Genomic DNA, 10,727 nt, shown 5'->3' with positions numbered 1-10,727 from the left:
TAATTTTTACAAAATTCAGAGATTCTTTTGTAAATTAGCCAAAACTTGATATTTTGCGGTAAAAGGTCTTATTTAAAGTAGATTATGATTTGTAAATAATTTTGAATGATTTTGATAATTCTGAAATGTAAAAGGATGAAATTGGTCAATTTGAAAAGTATAGGAACTTTTTGGTATTTTTATTAAAAGATCAATTTTTACCAAGTTAGGGATGTTTTGACCAAGATGATGTGAAAAATGATGGTTTCAAGTTTTAAATGTTGATTGAAAATTTTGGGAGAATTTGAAAAGAAAAGTGTAAATGGGGATGAAAAATGTATAGTTTTGAAAATATAAATACTTTTTGGTATTTTTACCAAAACATGTCGTATTAGCCGAATGGGGTATTTGTAGGGCTGTGTATCAGTCGGTTTGGTTTTCAAACCGATGGGGTTTTTGGCAATCAAAATCCGAACCGAACAAAACTGAAATAAAGAAAATATATTGGTTCGGTTCGGTCAGTAACCAAATATATATTATATTTGTTAAAATAAAATAGAATTACACTTTGCTTCAGTGGGGCAGTGCGTGGTAAAAGCTCTAAAAGTAACAAGTTTGATCTATCGGCATGTAGTTGTTTATTATTTTTAAATTGAAGAGTATCTTTTTTAGATTGAAGAGCAAAAGACAAAATAAAGGATTGCCAGGATTGGTACCTACGACCTGAGAGAGAAATAAAACGCCATATACCACTAAACTACTATGATATTTTGAAATACTAATGAAATATTTAGTATATATTAAATAACTTTGGTAGGTGTTTGCATCACTCATCGCCCCTCTATCCTCAGTCGAATGAAAGTGGGGGGGTCAGATTGACTAGATCGTCTCGTTGAAGCACTCTAGGCTTACCGAACGTCAATTGCTGACGAGCCTTTATGAAAGGGTTCCGTAATAACTAACGTATGTGATGGAAGCCATCCTCCCATACGAAATTAAGATGGAATCTTTAAGAGTACAGCTCTATAAAGACCTCCCGATAGATAAGCGACGAGAAGCCTTGCTAGCACAGCTTGAACTATTGGATGAATTGGGGCTTAAGGAAGCTGAACATGTGCATGCTTCTCAAAGGGGAATCTCGCGATCAACCCATGCCCTCCCCTCGCTATTCAGAGCGAGACTTAATCTTTTTTAGGAAAACATGCAAGTTGTTTGATATAATCGGTGGAGAACATCCACAACTCAGTCTTTATATCTTTGATTCTTGAAACTAATATATTTATGAGACAATCTTATATCAAAAGCACAACTTTCGAGTCACGACTTGCAAGTTACAGGTTTTAGGAAAAGCGGGAGTCTCCGTCGTGAGGTTAAGGTCCGGCTCTACCAAAAATTGAATGCCGCCGCTTAGCTGCCAAGGTCAATAAAGTCTCCGCGAACAAGTCAAGCTAAGCAAGGAGGCAGAAGGTACCTATATTAGCCAGGTGTGAGTTTTTTCAGCTTTTTCCAGATAAAGGGCTTTCTTTGAATTTACAATTACCTTAGCCAGTAGTTGCTGGTTTTCAATCCTCCCATTGATCGAGCGAGTTCCTGCTCTGTTCGTTGGGGCCCAACTAGGAGTGGATGTCAACTCAATCTGATTTGCCTCACATTGACAGAAGAGCCATGTGACGGGATGATCAACTAGACTGCTATTCCCATAAAAAAGGACTATCAAACAAAGAATAAAGTCAGATGGAACCCTGCATTGCCCTCTACATACTCCTACCTATTTTATTCATGTCTTCTTGTCTAGAAAAAAGACAAGCGAAATAGAGGTCAAAAGCGGTTCCCCAAGATCGGTGAAAGGTACCTGAGAAGGACTCTTATTCAGATGAAAGAGACTGACAGTAATCCCAACAGGTTGAGTTATGCTAACTATCTGTTCTTTTGTCTTTTATTTTCTTCAAACGACAAATGAGATTTTCCCGGAATTTAAAAGAGAATTGCATTTCGTCGCATCCCTTTTTATCCGCTTTGAACATTCTTCTCGTCACAAGCCTAAGGGAAAGAGCTCGATCATGTACACTTCAGTCGAAACAACGTATATTAGCGTCGATCCCCTTCGCGATACGCCTTCGATTTGTGTTAGCTTTTGCTACATACTCGCTTGGCGGGTTCAGATTGAAGTAGACTAGCGTCAAGCTTCTCTTGCCCCGGTCTTGTATCTGCCATGTGCTCACTCTGCGCTTACCACACTGCCGGTTCACTCTAGACAGGTCTGGAACCTCATTCTCTCGGGCCCAGCTGAAAAACGGATGCACGCGCTAGCGCGCTCCTATTAGTCTAGCTTTGATTTGAAGCTGGTAAAAGCAGGTATTTCATTTCCAGTTCAAGCACAGTTAATCCAGGCGTTTTGAGTATGGATTTCCTTTCATGTCGTTAGGAGATAATAGGGTGCAGGGAGTTTCCTTTTTTATGCTTTCGATCAATTACAGAGACACGACTGGGGCAATACCTATAATAGATAGAATCCTTTCTGATTAGTCTAAAGATTAGACTAAAGATTAGACTAAAGAAAGGTTTTTGATAGAGATGAAAGACGATAGATAAGAAAAAAAAAGAAGAGGAAACACTTTTTTTATATTATAGCAATTTTTATAGGAATCGGTATCTAATAATTTCAAGAGTTCCAATAGAATATAACTGAAAGGCGGGTAATAATAAGATTTTAATCGAAAAAATAAGGGGGGATATGGCGAAATTGGTGGACGCTACGGACTTAATTGGATTGAGCCTTGGTATGGAAACTTACTAAGTGATAACTTTCAAATTCAGAGAAACCCTGGAATTAAAAATGGGCAATCCTGAGCCAAATCCGGTTTTCCGAAAACAAACAAAGGTTCATATCATAAAGACAGAATAAAAAAGGATAGGTGCAGAGACTCAATGGAAGCTGTTCTAACAAATGGAGTTGACTGCGTTGCATTAATAAAATCCTTCCGTCCAAATTGCAGAAAGGATAAAGTAAAGGATAACCCTATAAATACATAATACATACGGAAATATACATATGGAATACTGGAATACATATGGATACGTACTGAAATAATATCTCAGACGATTAATTAATAGGGGTCAAATCCATATTTTGTATCTTTATATGAAAAAATAAAAAGAATTGTTTTGATTTGAATTGATTCCAAGTTGAAGAAAGGGCTGAATATTACTTGATCACATCATTCACTCCATAGTCTGATAGATAACTGATTAATCGGACGAGAATAAAGATAGAGTCCCATTCTACATGTCGATATCAATATCGACAACAAGGAAATTTATAGTAAGAGGAAAATCCGTCGACTTTAGAAATCGTGAGGGTTCAAGTCCCTCTATCCCCAAAAAAGGCCCGCTCGACTCCCTAATTATTTTTATCCTATTCTCTCTTTTCATTAACGATTCCAATTTCGTTATCGTTCTTATGCGTTCGATTCTTTCACAAGCATATCCCATATCCGGGCCGGATCTCTTTTCACAAGTCTTGCGGTAGATATGATATACATAAAAATGAACACCTTTGAACAAACCCCCCTCCAGTGGAAAATGGAATGATTAACAATCCAAATCATTATCCGATTTTTTTTTTTTTTAATTGACATAGACCAAATGGAAGAGCCTTAGGACTAGGGTCTTGTTCCCCGGAAGCAAGTACTGACCCAGCTTATGTGATCAGTCTCATTAGCTAGATCTCTCTTACCAGCCAGCTGCATTTTAAGATAGAGTCATGAGCAGCACAGCAGCTCCCTCGGGTGAGATTGAACTGGGTAAATTCACTCTCCCTCTTCCCTTCGCCCCTAGCCCAACCTACTTAAATTAAAGCGCAGGTACTCTTGATAGAGATTGGAGTTCAATCATCCGTAGCTCTCTTTCCAACCTTTCATTTCATATATCATTCCCGTTTACAATAGACGGATGTAACTGAAGGAAAGGGGATACAATAGGGGGTTAAGCAGGTAAGCGAGGGCTCTCTCCTACTAAGACGACATTTTTTCCTATTTTATCTTCACTGCTCTTGCTATCTCGAAAGAGAATTCTCCTGTTAAAGTAAAGACGCATCTTAGGCAGCATAGAAATTAAGTTCCTATTGAGGACTTGATAATGCTCGAACGAAGTGAGAGGGTCGATGGAATAGAGCTCGACCAGAGGGAGAGGAACTAAAAGTCTCGACTAAAAGGAGAGATTCAGAGAGGTTGGAGCGAAAGTTCGCTTGTTAACTAGTGTTTCCTTGCAAGCCACCAAGATCTTCGTCTCTGAACTCGATCGAAGGCAGGTACCGGTGTGGCTAAAGGGTTTAGCGATGAAGAGTGCCAAGCAAAAAAGGTCAATACTGGTACGCCGAGTCAGTCCAGTGGCAAGGCCCTTTCAGCCAAGCTAGCGTGCTGAACAGAAAGTCGTAGTAGAGTGATCACACATTCTTGAGCAATTCGTGTGACAACATCAGGATCTCATCGAAAGACCTCCTCCGCGTTTTTTTGGTTTTTCAGAAATAGAAACCAAAGCCGAACTAAAAAATTCTTTTAATTGAACCGAAGCTATATTTTTTGTTCTACCCGATTCGGTTTTTTTGATTTCGGTCGATGTTTGCACACGTATGAGTAGCGTGTACTTTACGTTCCGGGTCACATTGCCTCGCCAAATCTACACAAAATCGGTAATTGCACTAAATACTAAAGATCCAACTCTAATAAATTTATCAAAAACTAGTTTTTAGCCAATTCCGGCTATCTTTTTAGCATTTTTTGTGTTAAAAATAAAAAACTCCAACATTTTTTTATTTGATTATACGCTGTTAAATTATTATTTTATTAGTTTGATTACATGAAATTGTGCGATATTTGTCATTTATAACCAATTTTTTTAAATTTAGCAAATACAACCATTTTTTTAAACAAGATCACATTATTAAAAAGATAAATCTTTATTAGTTTGCATTTTTTTTTAACAAGATCACATTATTAAACAGATTAAGCTTTTTCAGTACTATTTCTTGCATTTCGGCATTCTTGTGTTAAAAATTATATATTCTAATTTAAATAAAACACTTAACTATTTTTTATGTTAAATCCTCAAAAAATATCAAAACTTTACGATATTTGTCAGTTATGACCAAATTCTTTTTTTTTTTTGAGGAATATGACCAAATTCTTTAAAATTAGCAAATTGTAATGCTTTTTTCTTCATGCATTTCGTCATAAGTAAAAAAATGCATTTCGTTAACAACAAACGTATCCTATCCTAACACCTTAATCCTAAACTTAAGCACACTAATTCTCCTAATCCTACACCCTAATTATAAAATCCTAATTTTGATAATAATTATAGTTTGGATAATTTTGTGTATAAATTTAAAGTTATGAAAAAGAAAGTCTTTTATGAATTTACAATACATCCCGTACCTTGTTGTTCTCGGCTGCTGCGTTTTGGGCATGAAACCTCAGCTGAGCGTCAAAATGAGAGTGAATTCTTATAAGAATCCTGTGCAAAGGTAATGAAATCGTTACCAAAGTTAGTTTTTCCTTCGAACATGCAACGGAAAGCGTCGAACAAGCCAAAAACACTTGAAGAATCTTGTTCTGAGGAAAAAGCTACCAATATGTAACAGTGATTCAAATGCCTAGTAGTGATTCTAAATTTCAGCAAGAATATTATAGTGATTCAAATGCTCAGTATTTTGGATAAAGTGACCCGATTTGCCAGGAATTTATGGCGAAATTGCCTGGAATTGCGGTAAAAATGTTCAAAATTGCAGCGGTAGGCTACAGCCGACGAGCATATATATATATATATATTATAATAACAACAATTCTAAGTCAGCCTATCAACTTGTTTCACTAATTATTATAAATCCTAACACTAAATCATAAACTCCAATAATAACAATTGTAAGGTTTTTATTTTCTCCAAAAAAAAAAAACTACAAAAATCCTTAAAACTCCTAAAGATCCTTCTCAACCTCCCTAGCCTAACTTAATCTAAAAATCCTAATAACATAATTATCAAACCTTGTAATATTTAATCCTAAAATTCTAGCCTAACCACTCCATAATCCTAACTGAATCCTACCAATGCTCTACCATAATCCTAAAACCCTATTCTAAAATTAAAACTTTAATACTATATTTGCTAATGTATTCGAATACATTACATACCTTGTTCTCCGTTGCTGCGTACCAGAACGGCAAGTTCCAGAAGTTTGAAAGGTTGCAGATGTACGACGACCCAGTTAAATTTGTTGAGAATTAATCAGGTCCAAACTGTGACATTTTTTCGGAGAAAGTTTCGCCTAGCACTTCCTCATTCTGCCATCCCTCAAATGAAAATCTAACAATTTGAAATAAGGCAGAAAAAGAAGTAGATAGTCTATGATGCATTCAGCTAATCTAACAATTCATTTGTGAACAGAACTTGCATCTTGCAAGCCATAAGCTTGTTTTCCAGCTGAGGGTTCACAATGTTAATTTAGGTCCTTATTTTTCGATTTCGACTAATTTACTTCACAAGGAAACATCGATTGAATCATGCATGAAGTGCATCTCGCATATGAATTTGATATTAAAATGAAACGAACATGTTGAGAGATTATAAACAATTTTTTCTTCTTCCTCATGTCAAACTCCAAAAATGGATTGTGTGCTAGTTATTGATAAAATCCAAACATGTAGAAAATAGTAGTTTTAACATTATTTTCACCTATTGTTCACAGCAATATAGTAGTTCATAGAAAAATTTCATTCAAAACTTCAGAAAAAATATGTGCAAAAACGTCTCTACCAACAACAAACAAAGAATTGTCACTGTTATGCTCACCAATGTCCTCTAACTGAGTCCTTTATATGACTCCTTTATCCCAATTTGTGCACTTCATCTTACTTGACTTCATCCCGCTCGTAAAACCTTGACAAATAACATAAGGCAGTACCAGATTAATAATTCTTCAATATTAAGCAGCAGATTTAAAAAGAAAAACAAACAAACAACTCGCTTCTCTGCTCCTTTGTTTAAAGATTCCATATTCAGTCAATGAACAAATGAAAGTAACAAAGAATTTGTTGGTCAGAAGACGGAAGTTACAACTCTAGGGTCTATTGAAGTGGCAGGGCATGATTCCTCAGCTGAGGGTCAAAATTTGAGTAAAAATGTAACTCATCAGCATATTCTAAAAGATGGAAGCTTATCAGCAGCTGCAGAAAAATGTTCGAATGATGGGTGAATTTCTTACACGAATCCTGTGCAAATGAGGAAGTACAAAGTAATGAAATTGCCGAACGAAGTTGGTTTTTCCTTCGAACAAGGAACGGAAAGCGTCGAACAAGTTGACAAGGCAAAACTTTAAGAATCCTATAAGTGCAGATGAATGCCATTTTGTTCTGCAAAGTAAAGGGAAAAACAAGTCTTGCAAGAAGAAGATTCAGCACTATCGTCTGCCAAGAATTCGGTGGGAAGTGTTAATAAGAAGAATGACCTCTAAGAGATCCTCCTCGGCTCCAGATTCTTGCGACTCGATTCTGTAGATACCATTGCACTTTCAAAAAAAAAAAAGAATTTGGCAAACAATCCAAACCAGCAAGAAATCAACGCAATAAAGCTACTGAATTTCCAGGAATCTTCAAAATAATTGCCCAAGTTTCTAAGATTTCTCAAAAGCTTTATATATAGAAACAACATAGTTCTATTAATTTCAAACACAATAAATTTTCCAACTATAAAAATTTATCTAATTTCAAATCTAATGCTAGTAATTTAACCAGAAATCAAAACTAACCTTCTTCTCTGCTGCTGCAGTTTAGGGCCTTCTCCTTCTCAAATGGCTGGCGTCCCCTGTTACATAATTTCATCAGTTAAATTGAATCTTTCCAATTTCTTTAACACAAAAAGTAACTCGACAAACAATACAAGGTTAAATTGGTGGGTTTTAATTTTCATAGCAAACAAACAGAAATCAAGAATATAAGGAACTCAAGAACTTTAGATTCAAGAAAATCAAACACTGGGTTACAAGAAAATCAAGAAAATTATACTTTACATAATTTGAGAACCCATCAAACCAATAACCCACAAATTTTCAAGAAAAAATGGCAAAGAAAGAAAGAAATTGTAATCAGAGAGATGAATAAGGAGAACGAGAGTGACACTGCTCTCTTTTTATAGCTGAGGAGCCGACTTACAACGGTCGACTCTCAACGGTCGAATTTATAAATGCCAAGCGGACAAAAGTCTTTATAGCCGTTGAAATGTTACCGTTGATACTAAATATTATTATGTCACGTGCTACTTTTTTCTTTTTCTAACAGGTTTGAAACGATGTCGTTGTGAAACTTATAGTAATTTTATTACTAATATAACACCACAGTTTATTCTTTTTGTCACTAAAATTTATTAAATTAACTGAAAATAAAAATTATATAAACTTAAAAGTAGTTACTACATAAATTGAAAATTGAGAGTGAACTAGTTAAAATAGTTGGTATGGTCTAATTTTGTCTAAGTTTTATAAAATTCCTAATTTTTTATTTTGGTTCGGTTTTTTTTAGAGCTTGTACACCGAACTAAACTAAAAAACCGAACTTTCATACACGTCATTTTGAATTTCTTTATATGTAAAGTTGTATACTTATATAAACTAAAATATTAAATTTTTATTCATTAGCACTTTTATAAAAAAATTAATTATAAATCATCACTAATAACTATTTTATTTAGTTAGGAAATTGTTTGTAAATTTAAATTTAATGTTTGTGGATTGAAATTTTGTGCTATTTTTGTGTTTTTTTATAACCGGTCAAACCGAACCGAAATAACCTTCCCATAATCATCAGTATCGAATCACTTCCTTTAGAATTATTTCATTTAGTTGCAATAACATTTACACAAAAAATTAAACATTATCATAAAAATGTAACTTTATATAAATAAATAAAAAATTAAATCAATGATAAATAACATTTTAATGTAAATTAATTTCAAAGTTTATGTTTTATAATAAAAATAAAAATAAACAAAACCAAAGATAAACAATGCTCTAATACAAAATAGTTCCATTTTTTTGTTCATGAACAACGCTGTAATATAAATTGTCTTAAAAGATTTCAATATAAAGAAAAATAAATAAAAATAAAATTTATTTTATATAATTAATATATTATCTGAAAAAATAAATAATGTCATGAAAATGTAATTTTATATTCAAATAACATAAAATAAACGAAAAATGAATCAAAGATAAATAATATTCCCTCTGTCCCGAATTAAAAGGCACTATTTCAAATTTATTTATCCCGAGTTATAGGTATTAGATATTTACTTTATTAAATAATAGTCTAATATACCTTCATTAATTATAAAAAATATCTTGAAAATACAATAAAAATCACAAAAATATAAGAGAAAGTTACAAAATTATTCAAAAAAGAACCATCATTTTCATGCGGTACTTTCTTATCTGTATTCTTTACACCAGCATCCTTTATTTTCAAAAATATTACACCCAACACCTTTATTGCTACGTCAGCCCCTGACGCACTGACGTCACGCGTAAGCAGGTGCACCACTTGGTGCACCTGCTTTACTTTAAGACTGGCCTGCTTTATGCGCAGGTCAGCCCTTTTTTTATTTTGTTTAAAATAGCTTTTAATAAACAAATTTTTATTTATATGATAAAAACAAATAGGTTATTTAATATTTAAATTTTAAAAAGATTTAAAGTCCCTTCATTTAAATTATATTAAAATTTATTTATTATAAATAAATTTTAAAAATACTAATACTAATATTAATTTTAATTTTTAATAAAAATATACAAATATACAAATAATATAATTATAAAAAAAATATAAGTTTATGAATTACTCATCGGATGCATTGTTAATACATATCGAACACGGGTCTGATACATAAATAATATATATATCATATTTAATTATATATCCGCGATGTATTTATTTAATGTCATTTAAAAAATGTATCTATCATGTATAAATTATGTATCTACAATGTATCAATTAAGTACGTTTAAAAAAATGTATTTATCATGCATAAATTATGTATTTAATATGTATCTGAGATGTATAAAATATAAATATAATAAAAAAAACGTATGAAAAACAAAAATAATGGTTCGAAAGATCGGAGATGTATCAAATACGTGTTAGAGATGTATCGAATATGTATCGAAGATATCAAATGTGTATAATTTATCATTGTATAAATTATGTATCAAATATGTATTTCGAGATATATTAAATATTTATAAAAAATATATGTAATAAAAATAAAAAAAACGTATAAAAACAAGAAAAAGAGTTCTAACGATCGAACATGTATCAAATATGTATTGGAGTTACATCAAATATGTATTTGAGATGTATCAAATATGCATTGAAAATATGTATGTTACATTAGTACAATAAATGTATTGAAGATATATCGAATATATAAAGGAAATATATCAAATGTGTATAAAAAAAATATACGTAGTAGAATTAATCAAATTAACAAAAATCTTCAAAATATAAAAATGAACCAATCAAATTAGTCGGTTAATTCAATTATTGTAGCAAACATGTATCAATCATATATAAATTATGTATCAGAGATTTATAAAATTGAATAGCTAGCCTAAATAAATTGTTATCCTACATGCTACAGTTACAACTAAAAGTTAGATGAAACACTAACAAATTGTACATTGAATTATCTAACAGTGCAAGCAA

The 10,727-nt window shown here is 32.6% G+C and overlaps 2 long non-coding RNA genes across 5 annotated transcripts; both read right to left on the bottom strand.

Annotated features, from left to right (window-relative positions):
• Nucleotides 1-755: 755 nt before the first annotated feature.
• On the bottom strand, nt 756-2,720 carry LOC130015300 (uncharacterized). The gene is made up of 2 exons (XR_008790324.1): nt 1,520-2,720; nt 756-1,450 (listed from the first exon to the last, which is right to left on the bottom strand). It is a non-coding gene; the product is annotated as an uncharacterized LOC130015300 (long non-coding RNA).
• Nucleotides 2,721-2,733: 13 nt separating this feature from the next.
• LOC126673954 (uncharacterized) lies at nt 2,734-8,128 on the bottom strand. Of its 4 annotated transcripts, XR_007639398.2 has the most exons (6): nt 8,037-8,128; nt 7,781-7,836; nt 6,826-6,912; nt 6,168-6,317; nt 5,415-5,493; nt 2,734-4,656 (listed from the first exon to the last, which is right to left on the bottom strand). It is a non-coding gene; the product is annotated as an uncharacterized LOC126673954 (long non-coding RNA). The 4 variants fall into 4 exon arrangements; XR_007639397.2 differs by lacking the exon at nt 8,037-8,128 and having other exon boundaries at nt 7,781-8,030; XR_008790322.1 differs by lacking the exons at nt 6,826-6,912; nt 8,037-8,128 and having other exon boundaries at nt 6,168-6,339; nt 7,781-8,030.
• Nucleotides 8,129-10,727: the final 2,599 nt, after the last annotated feature.

Source organism: Mercurialis annua, linkage group LG3 (genome assembly GCF_937616625.2).
Source record: "Mercurialis annua linkage group LG3, ddMerAnnu1.2, whole genome shotgun sequence".
NCBI classification, from domain to species: Eukaryota; Viridiplantae; Streptophyta; class Magnoliopsida; order Malpighiales; family Euphorbiaceae; genus Mercurialis; species Mercurialis annua.
This window is presented reverse-complemented; position numbering and strand designations above follow the sequence as displayed.